The sequence below is a fragment of the Oryzias latipes genome, chromosome 23 (genome assembly GCF_053564925.1).
Source record: "Oryzias latipes strain Hd-rR chromosome 23, Olatipes_Hd-rR_3.1".
NCBI lineage: Eukaryota > Metazoa > Chordata > Actinopteri > Beloniformes > Adrianichthyidae > Oryzias > Oryzias latipes.
Window position 1 is genome coordinate 14412188 of NC_136259.1, and position 16421 is coordinate 14428608.

The following is a 16421-nucleotide window of genomic DNA, read 5'->3' on the forward strand; positions in this document are numbered from 1 at the left end:
CATTTTGTCCTTCAAATCCTTGAACTTTTCCAGATAGTCCCGGTTATTCCCGGATTTTCCAATATTTTTGCTCCATTGGCCACACCTTTGCTTCTTTAAACAATTGTAACTTTAACATTCTTTTGGCTAGAGACACCGTTCAAACATTGAAATGTTCACAAGGTTTTGGACTTCAATATAAGGCTCAAAATTATTATGGGATGGCAACACCACCTACAGTTTGGCGGCCATTTTTTGCCAAAATGTGAGGCAATTTTAAACTTCTTCAAACTTTCACCTATTTCAATGATTCTACTATTTCAATGTTCAACTCCTTCAGCTTATTCCTTTCAGCTATGACTTTTGGTCCTTCAAATCCTTGAACTTTTCCAGATATTCCGGGATATTCCCAGATTTTCCAATCTTTTTGCTCCATTGGCCACACCTTTGCTTCTTTAAACAATTGTAACTTTAACATTCTTTTGGCTAGAGACACCGTTCAAATATTGAAATGTTCACAAGGTTTTGGACTTCAACATAAGGTTCAAAATTATTATGGGATGGCAACACCACCTACAGTTTGGTGGCCATTTTGTGCCTAAATGTGAGGCAATTTTAAACTTCTTCAAACTTTCACATATTTTAATCCTTCTACTATTACAATGTTCAACCCTTTCAGCTTATTCCTTTCAGATACGACTTTTAGTCTTTCAAATCTTTGAACTTTTCAAAATATTCCAAGATTTTCCAGGATTTTCCAAGATTTTTGCTTCATTTAAATACATGGAGAATCCTTGAAAACCTTTGTTGCTTTCAAGCATTATAACTTGCTTTCAGCTAGAGGCACCGTTCAAACATTGAAATGCTCACAAGGCTTTGGACTTCAACATACGTTTTGAAATTATTATGGGATGGCAACACAACCTACTGTTTGCTGGGCATTTTTTGACAAAATCTGAAGCAAATATTGCAATAAACTTCATCCATGGCTGGAACTGAACATATTGAAATTCACTGGATCTGGACATATAAGGAATGTGGGCGTGGTGAGCAAACAAATTTCGTTGCTAAGGACGTCCAAAAGTTTACTTTTTCCGATTCATCTGAAACCGACGTTGATTTGTTCGTCATGTCCTGGCGACCCAAACATAAAATGGTTGCTATGGAGATAAAATCAATAGAAAAGCTGCCATTTTGAAAAGAGTGGATTTTCTATCAACTTAGAACATGTAGCTTTGACCAATATGATACTCTCAAACAACATGTTTTTTGGAGTCAGTTAATGATGCTGATTCCAATGCTAGTACTTTTAGCCATTTTAGCAACATCTTCAAATTTTCAACAGTTCAGCCATTTTTTCAGCAATTTCAGCTTTAATGCTTTACTCCTTCTACAAACTTTGACCTATTTTAGCCATTCTACTATTACAATGTTCAACTTTTTCATCTTATTCCTGCTAGGACTTTTGCACCTTTAACCTTTCAAAAGTTTTTTCCAGTACAGTTAAGCCATTTCTTCAGCTAATTCAGCTTTCATTCAGCAGTACAGCATTCAACCCTGCATTTTCTTCTGGAAATGCAGCTCCTTCTAGTTGGTTGAATGCTGTAAAGCATTCAACCCTTTGTTTTCCTGTTTCTCTTTATTGGTTGAATGCTGTAAAGCATTCAACCCTTTGTTTTCCTGTTTCTCTTTATTTATTGGTTGAATGCTATAAAGCATTCAACCCTTTGTTTTCCTGTTTCTCTTTATTGGTTGAATGCTGTAAAGCATTCAACCCTTTGTTTTCCTGTTTCTCTTTATTTATTGGTTGAATGCTGTAAAGCATTCAACCCTTTGTTTTCCTGTTTCTCTTTATTGGTTGAATGCTATAAAGCATTCAACCCTTTGTTTTCCTGTTTCTCTTTATTTATTATTTATACTATCTTCCGCCGTTTTTTGACACTTAACTACTTCCACAATTTTTAACCTATTTTAACCATTCAACTTTTAAAATGTTCAGCTCTTTCAGCTTATTATTGCTATGACTTTTGGTACTTCTAATCCTTGTACTTTTTAAGATATTCCAGTTTTTCCGGGAATTTTTGCCCTATTAAAATGCATTGGCAAGTTATGGTACATGGGATTCCGGGTTCGACACTCGGTTCGGACCCTTAAAATTTTTTTTACCATTTTACTTTTAAAATGTTGAGCTCTTTCAACTTATTAGTTATTACTTTTGGTCATTCAAATCATTGAACTTTTTAAGATATTCCAGGATTTTCCAGGATTTTTTGCTCCATTAAAATACATAGAGAATCCTTGTGCTTAGCCCCTTTTACAGGTTTTTACTTACTTTAACCATTGTATGAAACAGTTCAGTTCATTCCTTTCCTTCAAATCTTCAAATTTTCATTAATTCAGCCATTTTTTCAACTATTTCGGGCCTTGTTTAACTCCTACAATTTTTTTACCTCCACAATTTTTTTACCATCAATTTTGGTCATTCAAATCCTTCGACTTTTCAAAAGGGAAAACTTTCGTTCGTTTTTCCACGTAAAATACGAACTGTGGCATGAAATCGTTTCAACTCGGCTTCGCCCACTAGAACGGTACATGGCAAGCCTTATTTATTTATACCGGCTGCATTGCATTGTAACTGAAGTGTTAGCTCAGTGGCTAAGGTGGATGGTTTATCATACTGAGGTTCTGAGTTCAATTCCGGCATTCGACTTTTTCTTTATGGTTTTTTACCTTGCCTTTCTTAATAAAATTCAGTTCCACTCACTTAAATATATTTCGTTTCATGGAAGAATTTTCTTTCAGGTGGTATTACTCATAAGTTTTGACTTATTATCCTTTAACTTTTAGGGATTTTCCAGGACAGTTCAGCCATTTCATCAGCAAGTTCAGCTTTCATTAAGCAGTACAGCATTCAATCTTTGACAACCTTTGATTCTTCCAACCCTTACAACTTCCACACAATTTTAGCTAGAGACACCATTCAAACGTTAAAATGATCAGAGCAGCTTAAAGCACACACACAAACACTCGATGTATGTTATTTTCCTCCTCGTAGCTGGAAGCTGCAGTTCAAACATGTGCTCCAGCCATCTTGTGAACAAACGTCAGGACCCTGGCCTTAGCCCCGCCCACGGCCACTAAGGCTCATGGGAAGTGTTGATTCCCACACCATGAGTTAGGTGGCTGTTACGAGAAGTGAGTATCATGTTTTTGCACCACATAAGTTAGTGGTTTAATGAAAATAAAATACTGTATCATTCAGCTAGCTAGCTGATGATCAATATATCTCTCCATTTTACATGGATGTGTGTGCAAATAATAATGGCACATACATAGTTGAGAGAAGTGAACTAGTGGCTCAGCATTTGCCTGAATGTCTCCTGCTGCAGGACGTGACTCTACTTTTACTGTCAAATGATTGGTGCTGTGGATTATAACATCAAGGTTTGAAGCCATTATGGGATGGAGACTGTTTGGTAGCCATATTGTGTTTTTCAAATCTGAAGCCTTTGTTTCTTTAAAAGAATATAACTTCAACATACTTGTAGCTAGAGACACCGTTCAAACATTAAAATGATCACAAGGCTTTGGACTATTAAATACGTTTAGAAATCATTATGGGATGTCGACACAACCTAAAGTTGGTGGCCTTTTTATGACAAAATCTGAAGCAAATATTGCAATAAACTTAATCCATGGCTGGAACTGAACAGATTGAAATTCACTGGATCTGGACATATAAGGAATGTGGGCGTGGTTAGCCAACAAACTTCGTTGCTAAGGACGTCCAAAGGTTTACTTTTTCCGATTTGTCTGAAACTGACGTCGATTTGTTCGTCATCCCATGCCGACCCAAACGTAAAATGGTTGCTATGGAGATAAAATTAATAGAAAAGCCGCCATTTTGAAAAAAGTGGATTTTCTGTCAACTTATAACATGTAGCTTTTACCAATATGATACTCTTAAACAATTTGGTTTTTTGAGTCAGTTGATGATGCTGATGCTAGCACTTTTAGCCATTTTAGCATCATCTTCAAATTTTCAACAGTACATCCATTTTTTCAACAATTTCAGCTTTCATGCTTAACTCCGTCTACAAATTTTGACCTGTTTTGGTCATTTTACTTTTACAATGTTCACCTTTGACTTTTGGTCCTTTAATTTTTCAAAATATTCCAGGATTTTCCAGGACATTTCAGCCATTTTTTCAACAATTTTTTAGCTTTCATGCTTAACTCCTTCTACAATGTTTGACCTATTTTAGACATTCTACTTTTACAATGTTCAGCTTTTTCATCATATTTCTGCTTTCATTCAGCAATACAGCATTCAACCCTGCATTTTCTTCTGGAAATGCAGCTCCTTCTAGTTTATTGGTTGAATGCTGTAAAGCATTCAACCCTTTGTTTTCCTGTTTCTCTTTATTGGTTGAATGCTGTAAAGCATTCAACCCTTTGTTTTCCTGTTTCTCTTTATTTATTATTATCGTATCTTATAGTATCTTCCGCCGTTTTTTGGCGTTTAACTACTTCTACAATTTTTAACCTATTTTAACCATTCTACTATTAAAATGTTCATCTCTTTCATCTTATTTCTGCTATGACTTTTGGTTTTTCAAATCCTTTTACTTTTTAAGATATTCCAGGTTTTCCGGGAATTTTTGCTCCATTGAAATACATGGAGAATTTTTCGTTCAGAAGTTCACAGTTAAACTCCTTCTACAATTTTTCACCTATTTTAACCGTTCTACTATGAAAATGTTCAGCTCTTTCATCTTATTCTAGCTATGACATTTTGGTCCTTCAAATCCTTGAACTTTTCCATTTATTCCCGGATATTCCCAGATTTTCCAATGTTTTTGCTCCATTGGCCACACCTTTGCTTCTTTAAACAATTGTAACTTTAACATTCTTTTGGCTAGAGACACCGTTCAAATATTGAAATGTTCACAAGGTTTTGGACTTCAACATAAGGCTCAAAATTATTATGGGATGGCAACACCACCTACAGTTTGGCGGCCATTTTGTGCCAAAATGTGAGGCAATTTTAAACTTCTTCAAACTTTCACCTATTTTTACCATTCTACTATTACAATGTTCAACCTTTCCAGCTTATTCCTTTCAGCTATGACTTTTGGTCCTTCAAATCCTTGAACTTTTCCAGATATTCCCGGATATTCCCAGATTTTCCAATGTTTTTGCTCCATTGGCCACACCTTTGCTTCTTTAAACAATTGTAACTTTAACATTCTTTTGGCTAGAGACACCGTTCAAATATTGAAATGTTCACAAGGTTTTGGACTTCAACATAAGGTTTAAAAATTATTATGGGATGGCAACACCACCTACAGTTTGGCGGCCATTTTGTGCCAAAATGTGAGGCAATTTTAAACTTCTTCAAACTTTCACCTATTTTTACCATTCTACTATTACAATGTTCAACCCTTTCAGCTTATTCCTTTCAGCTACGACTTTTAGTCTTTCAAATCTTTGAACTTTTCAAGATATTCCAAGATTTTCCAGGATTTTCCAAGACTTTTGCTTAATTTAAATACATGGAGAATCCTTGAAAACCTTTGTTGCTTTCAAGCATTATAACTTTAACAAGCTTTCAGCTAGAGGCACCGTTCAAACATTGAAATGCTCACAAGGCTTTGGACTTCAACATACGTTTTGAAATTATTATGGGATGGCAACACAACCTACTGTTTGGTGGCCATTTTTTGACAAAATCTGAAGCAAATATTGCAATAAACTTCATCCATGGCTGGAACTGAACATATTGAAATTCACTGGATCTGGACATATAAGGAATGTGGGCGTGGTTAGCAAACAAACTTCGTTGCTAAGGACGTCCAAAGGTTTACTTTTTCCGATTTGTCTGAAACTGACGTCGATTTGTTCGTCATCCCATGCCGCCCCAAACGTAAAATGGTTGCTATGGAGATAAAATTAATAGAAAAGCCGCCATTTTGAAAAAAGTGGATTTTCTGTCAACTTATAACATGTAGCTTTTACTAATATGATTCTCTCAAACAATGTGTTTTTTGGATTCAGTTGATGATGCTGATTACAATGCTAGTACTTTTAGCCATTTTAGCAACTTCTTCAAATTTTCAACACTTCAGCCATTTTTTCAACAATTTCAGCTTTAATGCTTAAGTCCTACAAATTTTGACCTATTTCAGCCATTCTACTATTACAATGTTCAACTTTTTCAGCTTATTCCTGCTAGGACTTTTGCACATTTAACTTTTCAAGGTTTTCCCAGTACAGTTAAGCCATTTCTTCAGCTAATTCAGCTTTCATTCAGCAGTACAGCATTCAACCCTGCATTTTCTTCTGGAAATGCAGCTCCTTCTAGTTTATTATTTATACTATCTTCCGCCGTTTTTTGACACTTAACTCCTTCTACAATTTTTAACCGATTTTTACCATTCAACTTTTAAAATGTTCAGCTCTTTCAGCTCATTATTGCTATGACTTTTGGTACTTCTAATCCTTGTACTTTTTAAGATATTCCAGTTTTTCCGGGAATTTTTGCCCTATTAAAATGCATTGGGAAGTTATGGTGCACGAGGCGCCCTGTTCGACACCCGGTTTGGACCCTTAAAATTTTCTTCCAACCAACTTTTAAAATGTTCAACTCTTTCAACTTATTACAGTTATTACTTTTGGTCATTCAAATCATTGAACTTTTTAAGATTTTCCAGGATTTTTGCTCCATTAAAATGCATAGGGAATTCTTGTGCTTAACCTCTTTTACAGGTTTTTACCCTTTATAACCATTTTACTTTTAAAATTTTGAGCTCTTTCAGCTCAGTTCAGCCATGTCTTTAACAAATTAAACTTTCTTCTAGCAATACAGCATTGAATCCTGTATTTTCTTCTGGAAATGCATCTCCTTCTACAATTTTTTTACCTCCACAATTTTTTTACCACCACTTTTGGTCCTTCAAATCCTTCGACTTTTCAAAAGGGAAAACTTTTGTTCGTTTTTCCACGTAAAATACGAACTGTGGCATGAAACCGTTTCAACTCGGCTTTGCCCACTAGAACGGTACACGATAAGCCTTATTTACTTATACTTGTTGCATTGTAATGTAACTAAAGTGTTAGCTCAGTGGCTAAGGTAAACGGCTTATCATACTGAGGTTGTGAGTTCGATTCCGGCATTTGTCTTTTTCTGCATGGTTTTTTACCTTGCCTTTCTTGATAACATTCGGTTCCACTCACTTAAATATATTTCGTTACATGGAAGAATTTTCTTTCAGGTGGTATTACTCATAAGTTTTGACTTTTTATCCTTTAACTTTTAGGGATTTTCCAGGACAGTTCAGCCATTTCATCAGCAAGTTCAGCTTTCATTAAGCAGTACAGCATTCAATCTTTGACAACCTTAGTTTGATTCTTCCAACCCTTACAACTTCCACACAATTTTAGCTAGAGACACCATTCAAACGTTAAAATGATCAGAGCAGCTTAAAGCACACACACAAACACTCGATGTATGTTAGAAAAACTAGTGGTAGCTAATCTAAGTTAGTTTTGATGTATTTTTTATTTTCCTCCTCGTAGCTGGAAGCTGCAGTTCAAACATGTGCTCCAGCCATCTTGTGAACAAACGTCAGGACCCTGGCCTTAGCCCCGCCCACGGCCGCTAAGGCTCATGGGAAGTGTTAATTCCCACACCATGAGTTAGGCGGCTGTTACGAGAAGTGACTATCATGTTGTTACTCCTGATATGTTACTGGTTAAATGACAATATAATGCTGTGTCATTCAGCAAGCTAGCTGATGATCAATATGTCTCTCCATTATACATGGATGACTGTGCTGTGATTGATGATACATGCACGGTTGGGAAATTTAATCATGTGGCACAGAATTGTAAATGGTGCCCCCTACCGGATGAAATTACTGTATGTCTACTTTAGTTTTAAATGATCAATGCATTAGACTGTAACATCAAGGTTTGAAATCATTGAGAACATAGGGAGGGTTTGGCAGCCATTTTGTGTTTTCAAATTTGATACCTTTGTTGCTTTTAACTTACCTACCTTTGACATGCCTTTAGCTAGAAACACCGTTCAAACATTAAACTGCTCATAAGACTTTGTATTTCAATATAAGTTTTGAAATTATTATGGGATGGCAACACCAACTACGGTTTTGCGACCATTTTGTGCCTAAATGTGAGGCGATTTTAAACTGTTTTTTTAAACCTATTTTAACCATTTTACTGTTGCTATGTTAAGATCTTTCAGCCTAATCCTTTCAGCTATTACTTTTGGTCTTTCAAATCCTTGAACCTTTCAAGGTTTTCCAGGATTTTCCAAGATTTTCGCTCCATTTAAATACATTGAGAATCCTTGAAAACCTTTGGTTCTTTCAACCATTGTAACTTCAACATGCCTTTAGCTAGAGACACCGTTCAAACGTTTAATTGATCACAAGGCTTTGGACTATAAAATAGGTTTAGAAATCATTATGGGATGTCGACACAACCTACTGTTTGGTAGCCATTTTTTGACCAAATCTGAAGCAAATATTGCAATAAACTTCATCCATGGCTGGAACTGAACATATTGAAATTCAATGGATCTGGACATATAAGGAATGTGGGCGTGGTTAGCAAACAAACTTTGTTGCTAAGGACGTCCAAAGGTTTACTTTTTCCAATTTGTCTGAAACTAATGTCGATTTGTTCGTCATCCCCAGGCGACCCAAACATAAAATGGTTGCTATGGAGATAAAATTAATAGAAAAGCCGCCATTTTGAAAAAAGTGGATTTTCTGTCAACTTAGAACATGTAGTTTTACCAATATGATACTCTTAAACAATGTGTTTTTTTGAGTCAGTTGATGATGCTGATTTCAGTGCTAGCACTTTTAGCCATATTAGCAACATCTTCACATTTTCAAAAGTTTAGCCATTTTTTCAACAATTTCAGCTTTAATGCTTAACTCCTTCTACAAATTTTGACCTATTTTAGCCATTCTACTATTACAATGTTCAACTTTTTCAGCTTATTCCTGCTAGGACTTTTGTACCTTTACCTTTTCAAGGTTTTTCCAGTACAGTTCAGCCATTTCTTCAGCTAATTCAGCTTTCATTCAGCACTACAGCATTCAACCCTGCATTTTCTTCTGGAAATGCAGCTCCTTCTAGTTATTATTATTATTTATACTATCTTCCGCCGTTTTTTGACACTTAACTACTTCTACAATTTTTAACCGATTTTTACCATTCAACTTTTAAAATGTTCAGCTCTTTCAGCTTATTATTGCTATGACTTTTGGTACTTCTAATCCTTGTACTTTTTAAGATATTCCAGTTTTTCCGGGAATTTTTGCCCTATTAAAATGCATTGGAAAGTTATGGTGCAAGAGGTTCCCGGATCGACACCCGGTTCGGACACTTGAAATTTTTCTACCATTCACCTTTTTAAATGTTCAACTCTTTCAACTTATTACAGATATTACTTTTGGTCATTCAAATCATTAAAATTTTTAAGATATTCCAAGATTTTGCAGGATTTTTGCTCCATTAAAATACATAGGGAATTCTTGTGCTTAACCTTTTTTACAGGTTTTCACCTTTTTTAACCATTTTACTTTTAAAATGTTGAGCTCTTTCAGCTCAGTTCAGCCATTTCTTTTACAAATTAAGCTTTCTTTCAGCAATACAGCATTCAACCTTGCATTTTCTTCTGGAAATGCAGCTCCTTCTAGTTGGTTGAATGCTATAAAGCATTCAACCCTTTGTTTTCCTGTTTCTCTTTATTTCTTTATTGGTTGAATGCTGTAAAGCATTCAACCCTTTGTTTTCCTCTTACGCTATCTTCCGCCGTTTTTCGGCACTTAACTCCTTCAACAATTTTCAACCTATTTTAACCATTCAGCTATTAAACTGTTCAGCTCTTTCATCTTATTACTGCTATGACTTTTGGTTTTTCAAATCCTTGAACTTTTTAAGATATTCCAAGATTTTCCAGGATTTTTTCTCCATTGAAATACATGGAGAATTTTTCCTGCAGAAGTTCACAATTAAACTTCTTCTACAATTTTTAACCTATGTTAACCATTCAACTATTAAAATGTTCAGCTCTTTCATCTTATTCCAGCTATGACATTTTGTCTTTCAAATCCTTGAACTTTTCCAGAGATTCCCGGATATTCCCGGATTTTCCAATATTTTTGCTCCATTGGCCACACCTTTGCTTCTTTAAACAATTGTAACTTTAACATTCTTTTGGCTAGAGACACCGTTCAAATATTGAAATGTTCACAAGGCTTTGGACTTCAATATAAGGCTCAAAATTATTATGGGATGGCAACACCACCTACAGTTTGGTGGCCATTTTGTCCCAAAATGTGAAGTAATTTTAAACTTCACCAACTTTCACCTATTTTAACCATGCCACTATTAAAATGTTCAACACTTTCAGCTTATTCCTTTTAGCTACGACTTTTAGTCTTTCAAATCTTTGAACTTTTCAAGATATTCCAAGATTTTCCAGGATTTTCCAAGATTTTCGCTCCATTTAAATACATTGAGAATCATTTAAAACCTTTGGTTCTTTCAACCATTGTAACTTCAACATGCCTTTAGCTAGAGACACCGTTCAAACGTTTAATTGATCGCAAGGCTTTGGACTATAAAATAGGTTTAGAAATCATTATGGGATCTCGACACAACCTACTGTTTGGTAGCCATTTTTTGACCAAATCTGAAGCAAATATTGCAATAAACTTCATCCATTGCTGGAACTGAACATATTGAAATTCACTGGATCTGGACATATAAGGAATGTGGACGCGGTTAGCAAACAAACTTTGTTGCTAGGGACGTCCAAAAGTATACTTTTTCCGATTTGTCTGAAACTGACGTCGATTGGTTCGTCATCCCCAGGCGACCCAAACATAAAATGGTTGCTATGGAGATAAAATTAATAGAAAAGCCGCTATTTTGAAAAAAAGTGGATTTTCTATCAACTTAGAACGTAGAACTCCTTCTACAATTTTTCACCTATTTTAACCGTTCGACTATGAAAATGTTCAGCTCTTTCATCTTATTCTAGCTATGACATTTTGGTCCTTCAAATCTTTGAACTTTTCCAGATATTCCCGGATATTCCCAGATTTTCCAATCTTTTTGCTCCATTGGCCACACCTTTGCTTCTTTAAACAATTGTAACTTTAACATTCTTTTGGCTAGAGACACCGTTCAAATATTGAAATGTTCACAAGGTTTTGGACTTCAACATAAGGTTTAAAAATTATTATGGGATGGCAACACCACCTACAGTTTGGCGGCCATTTTGTGCCTAAATGTGAGGCAATTTTAAACTTCTTCAAACTTTCACCTATTTTTACCATTCTACTATTACAATGTTCAACCCTTTCATCTTATTCCTTTCAGCTATGACTTTTGGTCCTTCAAATCTTTGAACTTTTCCAGATATTCCCGGATATTCCCAGATTTTCCAATGTTTTTGCTCCACTGGCCACACCTTTGCTTCTTTAAACAATTGTAACTTTAACATTCTTTTGGCTAGAGACACAGTTCAAATATTGAAATGTTCACAAGGTTTTGGACTTCAACATAAAGTTCAAAATTATTATGGGATGGCAACACCACCTACAGTTTGGCGGCCATTTTGTGCCAAAATGTGAGGCAATTTTAAACTTCTTCAAACTTTCACCTATTTTTACCATTCTACTATTACAATGTTCAACCCTTTCATCTTATTCCTTTCAGCTACGACTTTTAGTCTTTCAAATATTTGAACTTTTCAAGATATTCCAAGATTTTCCAGGATTTTCCAAGATTTTTGCTTCATTTAAATACATGGAGAATCCTTGAAAACCTTTGTTGCTTTCAAGCATTATAACTTCAACAAGCTTTCAGCTAGAGGCACCGTTCAAACATTGAAATGCTCACAAGGCTTTGGACTTCAACATACGTTTTGAAATTATTATGGGATGTCGACACAACCTACTGTTTGGTAGCCATTTTTTGACCAAATCTGAAGCAAATATTGCAATAAACTTCATCCATGGCTGGAACTGAACATATTGAAATTCACTGGATCTGGACATATAAGGAATGTGGGCGCGGTTAGCAAACAAACTTTGTTGCTAGGGACGTCCAAAGGTATACTTTTTCCGATTTGTCTGAAACTGACGTCGATTGGTTCGTCATCCCCAGGCGACCCAAACATAAAATGGTTGCTATGGAGATAAAATCAATAGAAAAGCCGTCATTTTGAAAAAAGCTGATTTTTTTATCAACCAAGAACATGTAGCTTTTAACAATATGATACTCTCAAACAATGTGTTTTTTGAGTCAGTTGATGATGCTGATTCCAATGCTAGCACTTTTAGCCATTTTAGCAACATCTTTAAATTTTCAACAGTTCAGCCATTTTTTCATCAACTTAAGCTTTCATGCTTAACTCCTTCTACATTTTTGACCTATTTTAGCCATTCTACTATTACAATGTTCAACTTTTTCAGCTTATTCTTTCTATGACTTTTGATCCTTTAGTTTTTCAAGATTTTCAAGCAAAGTTCAGCCATTTCTTCAGCAAATTCAGCTTTCATTCAGCAGTACAGCATTCAACCCTGCATTTTCTTCTGGAAATGCAGCTCCTTCTAGTTATTATTTACACTATCTTCCGCCGTTTTTTGACACTTAACTACTTCTACAATTTTTAACCTATTTTAACCATTCTACTTTTAAAATGTTCATCTCTTTCATCTTATTTCTGCTATGACTTTTGGTTTTTCAAATCCTTTTACTTTTTAAGATATTCCAGGTTTTCCGGGAATTTTTGCTCCATTGAAATACATGGAGAATTTTTCGTTCAGAAGTTCACAGTTAAACTCCTTCTACAATTTTTTTACCTATTTTAACCGTTCGACTATGAAAATGTTCAGCTCTTTCATCTTATTCAAGCTATGACATTTTGGTCCTTCAAATCCCTGAACTTTTCCAGATATTCCCGGATATTCCTGAATTTTCCAATCTTTTTGCTCCATTGGCCACACCTTTGCTTCTTTAAACAATTGTAACTTTAACATTCTTTTGGCTAGAGACACCGTTCAAATATTGAAATGTTCACAAGGTTTTGGACTTCAACATAAGGTTCAAAATTATTATGGGATGGCAACACCACCTACAGTTTGGCGGCCATTTTGTGCCAAAATGTGAGGCAATTTTAAACTTCTTCAAACTTTCACCTATTTTTACCATTCTACTATTACAATGTTCAACCCTTTCAGCTTATTCCTTTCAGCTATGACTTTTGGTCCTTCAAATCCTTGAACTTTTCCAGATATTCCCGGATATTCCCAGATTTTCCAATGTTTTTGCTCCATTGGCCACACCTTTGCTTCTTTAAACAATTGTAACTTTAACATTCTTTTGGCTAGAGACACCGTTCAAATATTGAAATGTTCACAAGGTTTTGGACTTCAACATAAAGTTCAAAATTATTATGGGATGGCAACACCACCTACAGTTTGGCGGCCATTTTGTGCCAAAATGTGAGGCAATTTTAAACTTCTTCAAACTTTCACGTATCTTAATCCTTCTACTATTACAATGTTCAACCCTTTCAGCTTATTCCTTTCAGCTACGACTTTTAGTCTTTCAAATCTTTGAACTTTTCAAGATATTCCAAGATTTTCCAGGATTTTCCAAGATTTTTGCTTCATTTAAATACATGTAGAATCCTTGAAAACCTTTGTTGCTTTCAAGCATTATAACTTTAACAAGCTTTCAGTTAGAGGCACCGTTCAAACATTGAAATGCTCACAAGGCTTTGGACTTCAACATACGTTTTGAAATTATTATGGGATGGCAACACAACCTACTGTTTGGTGGGCATTTTTTGACAAAATCTGAAGCAAATGTTGCAATAAACTTCATCCATGGCTGGAACTGAACATATTGAAATTCACTGGATCTGGACATATAAGGAATGTGGGCGTGGTTAGCAAACAAAGCTCGTTGCTAAGGACGTCCAAAAGTTTACTTTTTCCGATTCATCTGAAACCGACGTTGATTTGTTCCTCATCTCCAGGCGACCCAAACGTAAAATGGTTGCTATGGAGATAAAATTAATAGAAAGCCGCCATTTTGAAAAAAATGGATTTTCTATCAACTTAGAACATGTAGGTTTCACCAATATGATACTCTCAAACAATGTGTTTTTTGGATTCAGTTGATGATGCTGATTCCAATGCTAGTACTTTTAGCCATTTTAGCAACTTCTTCAAATTTTCAACACTTCAGCCATTTTTTCAACAATTTCAGCTTTAATGCTTAACTCCTTCTACAAACTTTGACCTATTTCAGCCATTCTACTATTACAATGTTCAACTTTTTCATCTTATTCCTGCTAGGACTTTTGCACATTTAACTTTTCAAGGTTTTCCCAGTACAGTTAAGCCATTTCTTCAGCTAATTCAGCTTTCATTCAGCAGTACAGCATTCAACCCTGCATTTTCTTCTGGAAATGCAGCTCCTTCTAGTGTTACATTTGTTTTCTTCTTATGCCATCTTCCGCCTTTTTTTGACACTTAACTCCTCCTACAATTTTTAACCTATTTGAACCGTTCAACTTTTAAAATGTTCAGCTCTTTCATCTTATTACTGCTATGGCTTTTGGTTTTTCAAATCCTTGTACTTTTTAAGATATTTTAGGATATTTCAGGTTTTTATGCTTCATTGAAATACATTGAAAAAAAATCCTTGCAAACCTTTGTTTCTTTCAACCATTATAACTTCAACATACTTGTAGCTAAAGACACCGTTCAAACATTAAAACAATCACAAGGCTTTGGACTATATAATACGTTTAGAAATCATTATGGGATGTCGACACAACGTATATTTTGGTGGCCATTTTATGACAAAATCTGAAGCAAATATTGCAATAAACTTAATCCATGGCTGGAACTGAACAGATTGAAATTCACTGGATCTGGACATATAAGGAATGTGGGCGTGGTTAGCCAACACACTTCGTTGCTAAGGACGTCCAAAGGTTTACTTTTTCCGATTTGTCTGAAACTGACGTCGATTTGTTCGTCATCCCATGCCGACTCAAACGTAAAATGGTTGCTATGGAGATAGAATTAGTAGAAAAGCCGCCATTTTGAAAAAAGTGGATTTTCTGTCAACTTAGACATGTAGCTTTTACCAATATGATATTCTCAAAAAAAATTGTTTTTTTTGAGTCAGTTGATGATGCTGATGCTAGCACTTTTAGCCATTTTAGCATCATCTTCAAATTTTCAACAGAACATCCATTTTTTCAACATTTCCAGCTTTCATGCTTAACTCCGTCTACAAATTTTTACCTGTTTTGGTCATTCTACTTTTACAATGTTCACCTTTGACTTGTGGTCCTTTAACTTTTCAAAATATTTCAGGATTTTGCAGGACAATTCAGCCATTTTTTTGAACAATTTCAGCTTTCATGCTTAACTCCTTCTACAATGTTTGACCTATTTTAGACATTCTACTTTTACAATGTTCAGCTTTTTCATCATATTTCTGCTTTCATTCAGCAATACAGCATTCAACCCTGCATTTTCTTCTGGAAATGCAGCTCCTTCTAGTTTATTGGTTGAATGCTGTAAAGCATTCAACCCTTTGTTTTCCTGTTTCTCTTTATTTATTGGTTGAATGCTGTAAAGCATTCAACCCTTTGTTTTCCTGTTTCTCTTTATTTATTCTTTACGCCTATCTTCCGCCGTTTTTCGCCGCTTAACTCCTTCTACAATTTTTAACCGATTTTAACCATTCAACTTTTAAAATGTTCAGCTCTTTCTGCTTATTTGTGCTATGACTTTTGGTTTTTCAAATCCTTTTACTTTTTAAGATATTCCAGGTTTTCCGGGAATTTTTGCTCCATTGAAATACATGGAGAATTTTTCGTGCAGAAGTTCACAGTTAAACTCCTTCTACAATTTTTCACCTATTTTAACCGTTCGACTATGAAAATGTTCAGCTCTTTCATCTTATTCTAGCTATGGCATTTTGTTCTTCAAATCCTTGAACTTTTCCAGATATTCCCGGATATTCCCGGATTTTCCAATTATTTTGCTCCATTGACCACACCTTTGCTTCTTTAAACCATTGTAACGTCAACATGCTTTCAGGTAGAGACACCGTTCAAACATTTAAATGTTCAAAAGGCTTTGGACTTCAACATAAGGCTCAAAATTATTATGGGATGGCAATACCACCTACAGTTTGGCGGCCATTTTGTGCCAAAATGTGAGGCAATTTTATACTTCTTCAAACTTTCACCTATTTTTACCATTCTACTATTACAATGTTCAACTCTTTCAGCTTATTCCTTTCAGCTATGACATTTGGTCCTTCAAATCCTTGAACTTTTCCAGATATTCCCGGATATTCCC

General features: G+C 35.2%; 1 protein-coding gene across 1 annotated transcript in view; it reads left to right on the plus strand.

Moving 5' to 3' along the window:
• pnpla3 (patatin-like phospholipase domain containing 3) overlaps positions 1–16421 on the plus strand; it is a 67135-nt gene that overhangs the window by 16744 nt on the left and 33970 nt on the right. The gene's annotated exons all lie outside the window — the stretch shown is intronic.